General features: G+C 42.6%; 1 long non-coding RNA gene across 1 annotated transcript; it reads left to right on the top strand.

The window, feature by feature from the left end:
• The first annotated feature begins 2,611 nt into the window (after window positions 1-2,611).
• On the top strand, window positions 2,612-14,250 carry LOC140679137 (uncharacterized). The gene is made up of 3 exons (XR_012050704.1): window positions 2,612-2,817; window positions 12,438-12,566; window positions 14,067-14,250. It is a non-coding gene; the product is annotated as an uncharacterized lncRNA (long non-coding RNA).
• Window positions 14,251-14,382: the final 132 nt, after the last annotated feature.

Raw genomic sequence — 14,382 nt, 5'->3', positions numbered from 1 at the left:
CACACTTACTTGCAATTCATGACAATTGTCCCAACTATCACCGGTTTTGACTGTAAACAATATTGGCTGACTGTAATTGTTTGTGCAATCATGGCATTTTTAGGTCATAATCTCAATTCTTAGAATCATGCACAGGTCTTGCATCAAATCTGATGTATACTAAAATAGCAAATAATTAAAATGATGATAAAAGTTAAATGAATGAAATGAACGCTATAATACTGGGAAAATATTTTTAGCCTTATTTTGGCTTGATTTTCTTTCCCAAAACAACTGTGCATTCACTTCTGTCAATATTTGCATTTACCACTGTGGCTTGGAAATAAAACATACTATGTGTACCGTAATATTTCCTGAGGGAAGTTTGCAAGTTCTCCCTGTACTCCAGCTTCTTTTCATAGTCCAAAATGATGTGTTTATTAAAGACTATTAAAAGACTGTGTACATACAAACCCCGTTTCCATATGAGTTGGGAAATTGTGTTAGATGTAAATATAAACGGAATACAATGATTTGCAAATCCCTTTCAACCCATATTCAATTGAATGCACTACAAAGACAAGATATTTGATGTTCAAACTCATAAACTTTTTTTTTTTTTTGCAAATAATAATTAACTTAGAATTTCATGGCTGCAACACGTGCCAAAGTAGTTGGGAAAGTGCAAGTTCACCACTGTGTTACATGGCCTTTCCTTTTAACAACACTCAGTAAACGTTTGGAAACTGAGGAGACACATTTTTTATTTCCCATTCTTGCTTGAAGTACAGCTTAAGTTGTTCAACAGTCCGGGGGTCTCCGTTGTGGTATTTTAAGCTTCTTAATGCGCCACACATTTTCAATGGGAGACAGGTCTGGACTACAGGCAGGCCAGTCTAGTACCCGCACTTTTTTACTATGAAGCCACGTTGATGTAACACGTGGCTTGGCATTGTCTTGCTGAAATAAGCAGGGGCGTCCATGGTAACGTTGCTTGGATGGCAGCATATGTTGCTCCAAAACCTGTATGTACCTTTCAGCATTAATGGCACCTTCACAGATGTGTAAGTTACCCATGTCTTGGGCACTAATACACCCCCATACCATCACAGATGCTGGCTTTTCAACTTTGCGCCTATAACAATCCGGATGGTTCTTTTCCTTTTTGGTCCAGAGGACACGACGTCCACAGTTTCCAAAAACAATTTGAAATGTGGAGTCGTCAGACCACAGAACACTTTTCCACTTTGTATCAGTCCATCTTAGATGAGCTCAGGCCAAGCGAAGCCGACTGCGTTTCTGGGTGTTGTTGATAAACGGTTTTCGCCTTGCGTAAGAGAGTTTTAACTTGCACTTACAGATGTAGCGACCAACTGTAGTTGCTGACAGTGGGTTTCTGAAGTGTTCCTGAGCCCATGTGGTGATATCCTTTACACACTGATGTCGCTTGTTGATGCAGTACAGCCTGAGGGATGGAAGGTCACAGGCTTAGCTGCTTACATGCAGTGATTTCTCCAGATTCTCTGAACCCTTTGATGATATTATGGACCGTAGATGGTGAAATCCCTAAATTCCTTGCAATAGCTGGTTGAGAAAGGTTTTTCTTAAACTGTTCAACAATTTACTCACGTATTTGTTGACAAAGTGGTGACCCTCGCCCCATCCTTGTTTGTGAATGACTGAGCATTTCATGGAATCTACTTTTATACCCAATCATGGCACCCACCTGTTCCCAATTTGCCTGTTCACCTGTGGGATGTTCCAAATAAGTGTTTGATGAGCATTCCTCAACTTTATCGGTATTTATTGCCACCTTTCCCAACTTCTTTGTCGCGTGTTGCTGGCATCAAATTCTAAAGTTAATGATTATTTCCAAAAAAAAAAATGTTTATCAGTTTGAACATCAAATATGTTGTCTTTGTAGCATATTCAACTGAATATGGGTTGAAAATGATTTGCAAAGCATTGTATTCCGTTTATATTTACATCTAACACAATTTCCCAACTCATATGGAAACGGGGTTTGTATATAAATGTGTATCTACCTATGTGTTTTAATCCTATGTTTTTTTTTCAAGATGGCTCTGCTGTAGCGGCTGCTGGCTGCAGGAGCTCTGTGCTCTTATTTGTCCTCCTTTTGTGATCTTGATTTTTCCCTCTTGTTTTCATGTGCTTTTACCTTATTTTTTGTGGACTTTTTGTATATGCAGTGCAACCACATAATTTCCCAATTGTGGGGAAAATAAAGTGCATCCTAATCTAGCTATCCTAAATCATTGTAAATACTAATATTTTTAAGGACTAAGCTGTATCAAACAGTGTCTTGTATTCAGATTTTTCGGCAAGGAGCCTGCAGCCTGATTCCACATGGTACACATTAAAAGTGAGGGACAGGAGGTGTACATTTGGTGATACAATGCACCTGTGCCAGCTCATGTAGTGTACCTAAAAGCGAACAAAAAGGCGAGGCAATCAGTGTGGACGCTGAGATCAAGGCAGAAGAAAACAACCGTTGCTTAGCGGGAGTCAGGGCAACCAATGGAGCCAAAGAGAAACCAGAGACAATTTTCCATCATTAAATTTGCTGTTCACTGAAAATATGTAAACAGAAAAATACAAGTGGAGAAGATAAAAGCAGTGGGTCTGAGTTGTTCAGTCGAGATTGAAAATGGGGTTACAAGCTGCAGCTATTAAAGCTGCTGTATGTCACAGTTAGATGGATTCTTAGAGGGAGCTTACATTTGATCGCTGTGACCTGTCCAAAAGACTGAGTCAGAACCTGTGGATCAGCAGAGAAAGAAGTGCAGACCTGGGCTTCAACAAGAGAGAAAAAAAAAGGTAAGTCAATAGTGTTGCATTTTGCGTTCTCTTCTACTGATGTTTTCTTTACGATGTTTGAGGAAATGCTGACAGAGCATGAGGAAACACAGGCTCCGGTGCAATGGAAGAGGAGACGAAAAAGCACGGACGTCGGAAAATGGCGATTATTTTACGTATTGTTTGCCCATTATGTTAACCATATCAGTTTTGAAGTAATCATGGATAAAAACATGCAATTAAGTGATCAAAATAATAGTTTTGAATGCCTTAAACATATATGCAGCTGGGTTTCAATTCTGTTGATGACGTCACACCAAGAGGGGGCGGCATTTTGAGTCTGGCGATCCAAGTATAGTTAGTTATTTACCAATTACTCAAAAACTAAGTCATTTTATGGGAAATGACTTCCAGATTCCTTTTCAGGAGCAAAAAATACATACAGATAATGTTTTAGTGAAATGTTGGTCATCTAGATGCAATGGGTCCTTTAAGCCTTGGGAGATGTATACCTTTATACATTTTCGGAGCACTTACTGGTACAATAATTCCATGAATCTGTTACGATCCGCTGCCCGGATCATAGTTTGTTTATGTTTGAGTCACGTGTTTTCAGCACCTTGATTTTGTTTGTTTTCAGTTGCCATGTCAACCGATTACATTCACCTGCCTCTGGTTAGTGTTCGGGACGCGCACCTGTTGCCCGGGCACTAATCAGAGGGCTATTTAGTCTTTGCCCTGGCCTCACTCGGTCTGGCTTCCTAGTTTGTTCCCATACAACTGATAACGACTACTTAGATTTCATGCTATGCTATTTTTGCCTGCTAGCTCCCACGCTAGTCCTTTTGTTTTGCCTTTTGTGCTACGTGCATGTCTTTTGTTTATTCATCATATGATTTATATTTTAAATAAATCAAATTCCTTCCTGCAAGCTGTGTCCGAAGCCGTCTGCATCCCTGGGAGAACCACACCCGCATAACGATGCGACCACGTCATTACAGTAGGAAGCCAGCAAATGACAATTCTCCCGCGGCGGCCATCGAGGAGTTTGACTAAGGTACGTGGGAGGTGTTGCGAGCAATGGAGGCGGAAACTCTTCGCTATTCCCCCTCGGAGCGCCAGGACCTGATATGGGGTCCCAACGGAAAGCTGGTCCCAATCCACTCCGTTTGGCCCGAGGACATCCCCACACCCCCGCAGTACCGAACGCGTCAGCGAAGACGGAAGCCGCCCAAGAGGTCTTCACTTTGCTGCCAAGACGCGCCACTCCCTCAGACTCCTCCACTGGTACACAGCAAGCTACATGCAGCCCAAACTTCCCCTCCTCAGATGTTTGGCAACCCAATCGACCATTTCGCCAAACAGTTTTCCGATTGGGCTGTCAGTCACATGGACAGTTGCAACAATGACGTCATTTCATTGGCGCCCCCCCGAAGAGGTAACTCCGCCCACTTCTGATGACGTCATTGATCAAGAATTTTTTTCCCATCATCTGCTTCTTTCTGTCAGCCGATTCCAAATAACTTTTATTCTAAGATAAAACATTATCAGGACATTTTTGTTAAGCTCAAGTCTAGTCAGTCACATTCTGATTTTCAAGCTCCGCCCCCAAATACTTTGGCCCCACCCCCAGTGACTATTGCTCCGCCCACTGCACATGATTTTTTCCCCTGTTCTCCCACCCAATTTCAAGTGGGGGGTGAGAATAGACAATTAGGACAATTTAAAAAGGAGGAGTATACCCCCCTCCTTACCTCCCCTCACCCACCTTTGAAGACGGTTCCAAACCGCAAAGAGCGCGTCTGGTATCCGCGTCTTGAGGGGGGGGGCTAGTACTGGGAACTGTGCTAGTGGGGTGGCACAACTGCGCTCAGCTAAGCCGCAACCTCCTGCACGGCCACCGCCACCAGTTTTTCGGCGTGCTAAGCCGCAACCTCCTGCACGGCCACCGCCACCAGTTTTTCGGCGTGCTAAGCCGCAACCCCCTGCACGGCCACCGCCACCAGTTTTTCGGCGTGCTAAACCGCAACCTCCTGCACGGCCACCGCCACCAGTCTTTCGGCGTGCTAAACCGCAACCTCCTGCACGGCCACCGCCACCAGTCCTTCGGCCTGCTAAGCCACAACCGCCAGCTAGGCCACCTCCAGCTGCACCTCGGCTAGCACCTGTTCCTGCACCTCGGCTGACACACCAAGCTTCGTCTCCTGTACCTCCACCACGCCAAGCTCCACCATGCCAAGTTCTTCGGCTTGTTCCCACACCAGCGCCGGCTCCAAGGCTGGTTCCCACACCAGTGCCGGCTCCAAGGCTGGTTCCCACACCAGCGCCGGCTCCAAGGCTGGTTCCCACACCAGCGCCGGAGCACCGCCTCCAAGGCTGGTTCCCACACCAGCGCCGCCTCCAAGGCTGGTTCCCACACCAGCGCCGCCTCCAAGGCTGGTTCCCACACCAGCGCCGCCTCCAAGGCTGGTTCCCACACCAGCGTCGGCTCCAAGACCAACCCCTGTCCCTGCTCCGAGGCTAGCACGAGTCGCGGCTCCAAGACTTGCACCAGAACCTGCACCAGCTGCCGCAACGACGACGACTCCTCCTGCCTCCACGGCGACGACGACTCCTCCTGCCTCCACGGCGACGACGACTCCTCCTGCCTCCACGGCGACGACTGCTCTCTCCTCGTCTCCGGTGGGCTTTTCCAGGACGCCGCCACCTTCCTCGCCCTCATCGTCGTCTCAGCGACCTCGAGTGGTCTGGCTGCGCAAGCGACGCTCTCTGAGGTTTGTGTATGGACGCCAGTGGCGCAAACAGCAGCGACACCTGAGACATAGACTTAGAACTCTCCGGCTGCTGAACTTCTGGCGCCACTCACGCCCACCTTCTCGGCAGCCATGAATGTGGCCTTTCCGTGGTTGCCCGCCTCGCCTGCGGCAGCGGCGTTCCACTCGCCGCCGCCACCTGACTCTTCCCCGGTGGATTCGGGGACACGTGGCCTGGCGACCCACCACCAAATCCTCCCTCCGCCCTCCCTTGTCTCTTGAACTGTTTCTTGTTTTTTGGGTTCTAGTTTTATTTTGTGTCAAGGGACATCTGGAATCTGTCCTTTAAGGGGGGGGTACTGTTACGATCCGCTGCCCGGATCATAGTTTGTTTATGTTTGAGTCACGTGTTTTCAGCACTTTGATTTTGTTTGTTTTCAGTTGCCATGTCAACCGATTACATTCACCTGCCTCTGGTTAGTGTTCGGGACGCGCACCTGTTGCCCGGGCACTAATCAGAGGGCTATTTAGTCTTTGCCCTGGCCTCACTCGGTCTGGCTTCCTAGTTTGTTCCCATACAACTGATAACGACTACTTAGATTTCATGCCATGCTATTTTTGCCTGCTAGCTCCCACGCTAGTCCTTTTGTTTTGCCTTTTGTGCTACGTGCATGTCTTTTGTTTATTCATCATATGATTTATATTTTAAATAAATCAAATTCCTACCTGCAAGCTGTGTCCAAAGCCGTCTGCATCCCTGGGAGAACCACACCCGCATCACGATGCGACCACGTCATTACAGAATCTTGTCATTCCATGAGTTGAATTAATAAAAAAGAGTGACATTTTTTATTAATTCAACTCATGGAATGACACGCAACAATATGTTAATTCTCCTATTCTTACTCAGGTCAAGAGGGCACCTACACAGCTAAATTCCAGATTATATGAAGAATTAATGTCTGTAAACGAACTTTATTAATATTTTATGATCCTTGCTAGCTGTGTGCAGATTTTGATATTTGTCATCTTTCTTCCATGATTTTCTTCAAGACTGTCATCCCAAGTGGAATCTAAAATAGCTTGGTACTCTCCAGGAAGTCAATTAGAGTGATCCTTCTCTCTGTGTGTAGCCCTTCCGTGACAGCAAGCTATGAGCGCACTGTTATGCATAATGTAACCACTTAAAAGAGGGCCGACCCATCACTGGTACAGTACATGCACAGAGGATCTATTGGCAGGCTGCCAGTGTGCCACACTCGCTCCTCACTGCAAATGAACTGAACTAATCAAATATAAGCAAGACAATCAACCGGCACTACAAATATCGTATTTCATGGTGTGTGGCCAGTGATGGGCATTGACAAGCTACATGTAGCTATGCTACATAGTTTACCGTATTTTTCCGGACTATAAGGCGCACTTAAAATCCTTTTTTTTTCTTCTCAAAACTCGACAGTGTGCCTTATGTGTAAGAAATAAGTTTGGTTGAGCTTACCCACCTCAAAGTTATTTTATTTGGCACATGGTGTAATTGTTTAATTTAATTGTTTATTTAGGATCCCCATTAGCTGACGCATCAGCGGCAGGCTAGTCTTCCTGGGGTCCTCATTAAAATATAAGTTACAATAACATACTCAAGATACAATCATAATACAATAACAATACATACATTATCATAATGCAATACCTGTATGGATACAGAACAATAACATATTCAGTTAGAACCAAGGGAAAGGCAAAAACAATGAATGAAAACATCATCTCAATGATAAGTGTGACCAGTAGATGGCAGTCAAACATAAGAGATAAGTGTAGGCTGCACTAAGATGGCAATATGTCTCAAGTAAACAACATCAACATTTTAAATGTTCCATTGAAAATATAGAACATTACACATGGCGCTCAAAAATCCATCACAATGTTCTAGTACGACTTTGGTAAGCTATGAAGCCGCACCGCTTGAAGGATTGTCGGCGCATTAAACATACAAGTATTATTATGGTGTCTGTGTATAAGGTAAGACATATTATCTGGCGTTTTGTTTTGAAAAATTATGCAAAATAAACTTTTCTTACCTTCAGATCTGTATTTGGGATCTGCATAAATCCTAAAATATTGCCTCTTATTTTTCTCTATCTTCTTGTTATGGGACATTCATCCTCTGCTGCTGCCATTTCTAATATAAAGTAGTGTAAAGTTCTTACTTATATCTGTCAGTAAACTCGCCATGAAAGCGCTGAAACATACCGGTGTAGTGAGTATACATTATCACCCAAGGAACTCTAGTTATTAGAGTTCCGGTCGGACAGTTTTTCGACAACATACATTTCCGGTGTTGTTGTTTCCGGATGAGGAGATGCTGCTCTGTTATTGATTTAAGTAAAGTCTGAATGTCATTAAAAAAAATAGCTCCATCTTTTGAAAACTTCTTCCACTCCCATCTTTGCACGCTACACCGGTACAACAAAGATGGCGGGGAGAAGACGCTGCCAAAGGTGAGCCACGTAAATAAGACTGCCCACAAAATGGCGCATCCGGAAGTGACTGTCAGAAAGCAACTTGAAGATGATCTGTAAAACATAATCAATGCAACATTTTGAACAAAGAACCACCATTACATGTTATATAGACCACAAGGAAGTGTTTTCAGTTTAGAAAAAAAATAATAATAATATGACTTCTTAAATGCGTCCTATAATTTGGTGCGCCTAATATATGAAAAAATATCACAAATAGACCATTCATCGGCAGTGCGCCATATGGTCCGGAATATACGGTGATTACATTTTACAGTAGCTTGCTGGTAGCTCAGCTGCTTTTTTAACGAGTAGCTTTTCCTGTAGCTTAGCTACTTGTAGACCCATGTAACTATGTAGCTTACATCAAAGCTACAAGCTACAAAGAGAGAAAATGGGCTGCGAATCCAGGCCAAAAAAAAATATGGAGAAAATACAATGACCTGGATAAATGAGAACATCCACATTATGAACTGGCCAATCGGAGACAGGATTCGGCGGGTCATCAAAACTAGTAAGTAAAATCATAACAGTCACACACTCGTGTCACATGACGACGAGGGAGTCAGAGACAGAGGGACGCTTCAAGCTGCGACTCAAAACAAAACACATTTGAAAATGGCAGAGGGATTCTCTTCCGTAGATTAGATATTTCCTTTAGTAATGAAGATGACGTGCAAGAAACCCACAATAATGCCTGCCCTTAGCCTTAGCCATATTAAGACAAATATTTGCGTTTAGAGAAAACAATACCCAAAACTTTATTTTTTGGTTATATTCTGTAGACCAAAATCATAACTGCTCTTTTCATCGAAGATGTGGAACACAAATTTAGGAACACACATTAAAGTGAGTTGAGTTTATAAACATTTTTACTGCGCATAACCATTACCAACTGTTCCCAAACAACACACAAGTCGTTGTTTTTTTTGTCAAGATGTAGATAGATGTTTTCTATAGGTATAGAAAATGGATAAGATTATAGGGGTGGGCCAAAGAAAAGGCAAACTAAAATAAATACATACAGTGGGGATCTATAGAAGTAGTTATAGGTTGTCCCCCGCTAAATGACATATATTTAAAGGCCTACTGAAATGTGATTTTCTTTTCTAAACGGGGATAGCAGTTCTATGTGTCATACTTGATCATTTCGCAATATTGCCATATTTTTGCTGAAAGGATTTAGTAGAGAACATCAACGATAAAGTTCGCAACTATTGGTCGCTGATAAAAAAGCCTTGCCTCTACCGGAAATAGCAGACGAGTAGCGTGACGTCACAGGTTGTGGAGCTCCTCACATCTGCACATTGTTTACAATCATGGCCACCAGCAGCGAGAGCGATTCGGACCGAGAAAGCGACGATTTCCCCATTAATTTGAGCGAAGATGAAAGATTCGTGGATGAGGAAAGTGAGAGTGAAGGACTAGAGGGCAGTGGGAGCGATTCAGATAGGGAAGATGCTGTGAGAGGCGGGTGGGACCTGATATTCAGCTGGGAATGACTAAAACAGTAAATAAACACAAGACATATATACTCTATTAGCCACAACACAACCAGGCTTATATTTAATATGCCACAAATTAATCCCGCATAACAAACATCTCCCCCCTCCCGTCCATATAACCCGCCAATACAACTCAAACACCTGCACAACACACTCAATCCCACAGCCCAAAGTACCGTTCACCTCCCCAAAGTTCATACAGCACATATATTTCCCCAAAGTCCCCAAAGTTACGTATGTGACATGCACATAGCGGCACGCACGTACGGGCAAGCGATCATATGTTTGGAAGCCGCAGCTGCATGCGTACTTACGGCATCGTGTCTGCGTATCCAACTCAAAGTCCTCCTGGTAAGAGTCTCTGTTGTCCCAGTTCTCCACAGGCCAATGGTAAAGCTTGACTGTCATCTTCCGGGAATGTAAACAATGAAACACCGGCCGTGTTTGTGTTGCTGAAGTCGGCCGCAATACACCGCTTCCCACCTACAGCTTTCTTCTTTGCTGTCTCCATTGTTCATTGAACAAATTGCAAAAGATTCACCAACACAGATGTCCAGAATACTGTGGAATTTTGCGATGAAAACAGACGACTTAATAGCTGGCCACCATGCTGTCCCAAAATGTCCTCTACAATCCGCGACGTCACGCGCTGATGTCATCATACCGAGACGTTTTCAGCAGGATATTTCGCGCAAAATTTAAAATTGCACTTTAGTAAACCAACCCGGCTGTATTGGCATGTGTTGCAATGTTAAGATTTCATCATTGATATATAAACTATCAGACTGCGTGGTCGGTAGTAGTGGGTTTCAGTAGGCCTTTAATAGTAATGGACCCTTATTGGTTCCATTTGTACACTCTCAGTTACATTAACATTGATATTATACATGTGGGCCCATAGATATACATACTGTTAAATGTAGCTTCAATGTTGTAAGCTACTTTTGCCATGTAGCTTGCTACAATTCTCTGGGGATATCTTCACCTGTAACTTAGCGGCATTTAATCGAGAGTAACTTGTAGCCTAGCTTACCACATTTTCCAAGTAGCTTGCCCATCACTGTGTGTGACAAACCACAAATACTATAGGTGTCCTGACAATCCTAATGGAAATGACAAAAAGTAAAAAGAGGTAGAGAATGATTGACAGTAAGGAGTGAGACACAATGAAATATATGTTCTCACCAGCTTGTTGTATCTGGCAAGTAGCTTTTTAGTCCCTGAGGGACATCTTTGGCTCCTCACACAAACCCATAAATATCTCTGCAGGAGTGTGTGTGTGTACAGCACCACTGCATTGTCCCTGAGGGAGAGGACAAAAGAAATAAAGCTGCTTCAACCTCAGATTGTACAAAATTGTTGATTCGGATGAATGGAGCCAATGTGTGCGACTCATTATTCATCTGAGATCGATCCAACCGGCGCGGAAGATGAAGATATTTCAGAAAAAACACTACAATGAGATATTTTCAGGCGGATAGGAACGTCCCATTAGCGCCACTTTTGAGGTCTTATGTGCTTGTTAGCTATAAAGATCTCTTTGACAGCAAAGAGGGATGTTGACAAAGGTCAAACTGTCGAACCGAAAAGTTAACAGAGACGATATCTGTATAAGACGATGTGCACCAGTGAAAACAACCATCTGCTTTGGTGGCTTCAGTGCTGCTGTCTGACAACAGATTTGCTGTGCTCTGCATACAAATACCACCAAGGAGACGAGGCTGACCTCAACAGTACTTTTTTTCTTATGTACTGTGTTTACCACTAATTATTGTCGCTATGGATTAACTTGTTGATGATAAAAGATATAGATGGTGGTAAATTAAACATTCATTTACAAACAATGTTGAGTTTAGTCTGTGATGGTCCAGTGGCAGGCTCACCTGGCCTTTGTGCAGGTGTAACGTAAGTCAACCAGTTCGGCTGTGCAAGTGTATGTTGGTAGACCTTACTCCCTGACGTCTTAAAAATTTGTGCTGGACATGGATTCGGCAGCTAGGGCTTTTAGCATGATGCCTAACGCAGGGCCACTACTAGCTAAATTGGGGCCCTAAGCAGAATGTTATTCTGAGGCCCCCAGGGGAATTTGCCATTATAATCCTATAAATGACAGAGCAGGAAGGAGCTAGAAATATGTTTGCGGTTACATTTCACATGAAGCGCCCTGTCATTCATTAATTGACATTTTACATGCGCTTCTTCACCCAAAACGGGGTCCCCAACAGATGGACTTAAACAAGTTGAAAAACTTATTCGGGTGTTACCATTCAGTGGTCAATTGTACGGAATATGTACTTCACTGTGCAATCTACTAATAAAAGTTTCAATCAATCAATCAAAAAAAGGTTGAGTCCTACGCACAGTGCGTGATCTGGGTATAGGGACGGGCGGCCCTGCCTATAGCGCTCTCGCACTCTCATTCAGCAAGTTCAATCCCTGGGCAGGACGCAGGAGCTGAAACAGGGCTCAGTTACCACTCAGTGACAGTGTAAATGTGAGTGTGTATGGTTGTTTGATAGACTGGCAACCAGGTCACCATGGTGTGTTCTGCCCAAAGTCAACTGGGATAGGCTCCAGCTCTGTGCAACCCTGAACAGGCTAAGCCGTAGAAAATGTTTGAGATGGAATGTATAGCTCTTCGAAGGGAGTCGGATCTTTAGGAACTATTCCACCCATTTCTACTGCATGTGCCTTTCAAAGTCGAGGCGGGGCTGGAGCCTATCACAGCTGCACTCAGGAGGAAGGCAGGTTTCACCTTGGACATGTCACCATCTCATTGCAGGGCCAACAGAGACAGACATAACTATTCACACTCACATTCATATATAGGGCCAATTTAATGTTGCCAATCAACCTATCCCCAGGTGCATGTCTTTGAAGATGGGAGGAAGCCGGCGCACCCGGAGAGAACCCACGCAGAAGAAATCATGTAAACTCACCACGGAAAGACCCCGAGCCTAAGAATCGAACCCAGGCTAGGACCTTGTCATGAGGCACGAGCACTAACCATTCTGAAGACCATTCATTTAGTTTTATTTACAATGGCTAACTCCACTTTGTTTTTGTATGGCAGTTAGGATGTTATTAGTGCGAAATGATTTTAAGAAAAATCTGATTAATCACACTTTTGAATCTAATCACAGGTTATTACACGCTTGACCCCAATATTTAGAAACATGCAATTTTGTTGTTAGAATATGTTTGTGTGATTAATCACATGAGATTGTTGGGCGCGTGGCTCGGTTGGTAGAGCGGCCGTGTTAAGGGTTCCAGGTTCGATTTTCGTTTCTGCCATCCGAGTCACAGGTGTTGGGTCCTTGGACAAGGTACTTTACCCACCTTCTTCCATTGCCACCCACACTGGTTTAAATGTAACTTAAAAATATAAATAATGGGTCTCATTATGCAAAGCGCTTGAGTCAGTAGAGAAAAGCACTATATAAACATACTTCACTTCACAGTTAACTCGTTATTTTGACTGCCCTAATAAATAAGAAAATAAATGCTTCATGATGGCAACAATTTGAGCCTGTAACAGATACATTGAATTTGTAGTATTTCCTCAGGATTTTTTTTAAATTTGAAAATGATAATAAATTATGGTTCACAGAATGTTTCCACTTAGTACAGAGCCAACTCGCTGTTTAAACAACATCCTACAAATCAGTAAGACTAAAATAATGCTATTTGGTAACAGTAGAAGAGAAAGTCAAACACAAATACAGATAGACAGAGTACATTTTGAAAGGGTAAAAGAAAACACATTTTTGGGTATAATAATAAAATATCAAATGAATTGGAAATCTCATGTAAAAAATATACAACATAAAGTAGTAAGAAACAAGTCAGTAATGAATAAAGCAAAACATGTTCTAGACCAAAAATCACTTCATATTCTTTACTGCTTGCTAGTGTTACCATATCTGAGTTATTGTGTAGAAATATGTTGAAACAACTACAAATGTGCGCTTCATGCACTGACTGTGTTACAAAAAATATAATTTTGAATAATACATAATGTTGGATATAGAGAACATACAAACCCTTTATATATTAAATCACAATTATTGAAATTCAATGATTTGGTGCATTTAAAATATTGTGTACAAAGCAAGCTGTAACCTGCTACCCAAGAATGTACAACAATTCTTCTCAACAAAAGAGGAGAAATATAACCTTAGAGGAAAATCAAATGTAAAACATTTGTATGCTCGTACAACACTTAAAACCTTTAGCATATCTGTATGTGGAATTAAATTATGGAATGGATTAACCAAAGAAATCAAACAAAGCACCAATATGATTCAGTTTAAGAGACTGTTCAAACTACAAGTGTTCACAAAGTACACAGAACAAGAATTATGATGAACATCTTGAACCTTTTTTTTCCTTTTGTTTTCTTTAGACAAAGATTATTTATGTATTTAATATTTGTTTGCTTACTATGGTATATTATTTAATTATTATTTAATTTGTTCACTCTTCTGTTACAGAGAACAAAGACATTGGATAAAATCGCTATGGTATGAAAAGGGGTAAGATTGAATGAGGTCTGCTTCTTCCTACTCCTTTTCGGACATGCTGTAATGAACCCACTGGAATTGTGTGATGCATTACATTGTATGCATGTTCAAATTAAACTGAAACTGGAACAAGCAGTGCCAATTATTTAATCGATCACTCCAGCTACAAGTTGCAGCGCTGTCATTTTGTCTGTGTAACATCATATGCTGGTAGTATTATGACCCGAATGGCGGAAAATGAAGCATAACCAATTAAAAAAAAAACAGCCCAGCCATGCCTCATTAT

This window comes from Nerophis lumbriciformis, linkage group LG01, assembly GCF_033978685.3.
Source record: "Nerophis lumbriciformis linkage group LG01, RoL_Nlum_v2.1, whole genome shotgun sequence".
In the NCBI taxonomy this organism is placed as follows: Eukaryota; Metazoa; Chordata; class Actinopteri; order Syngnathiformes; family Syngnathidae; genus Nerophis; species Nerophis lumbriciformis.
The sequence above is the reverse complement of the archived record's forward strand: the minus strand, read 5'-3'. Positions and strand labels throughout refer to the sequence as shown.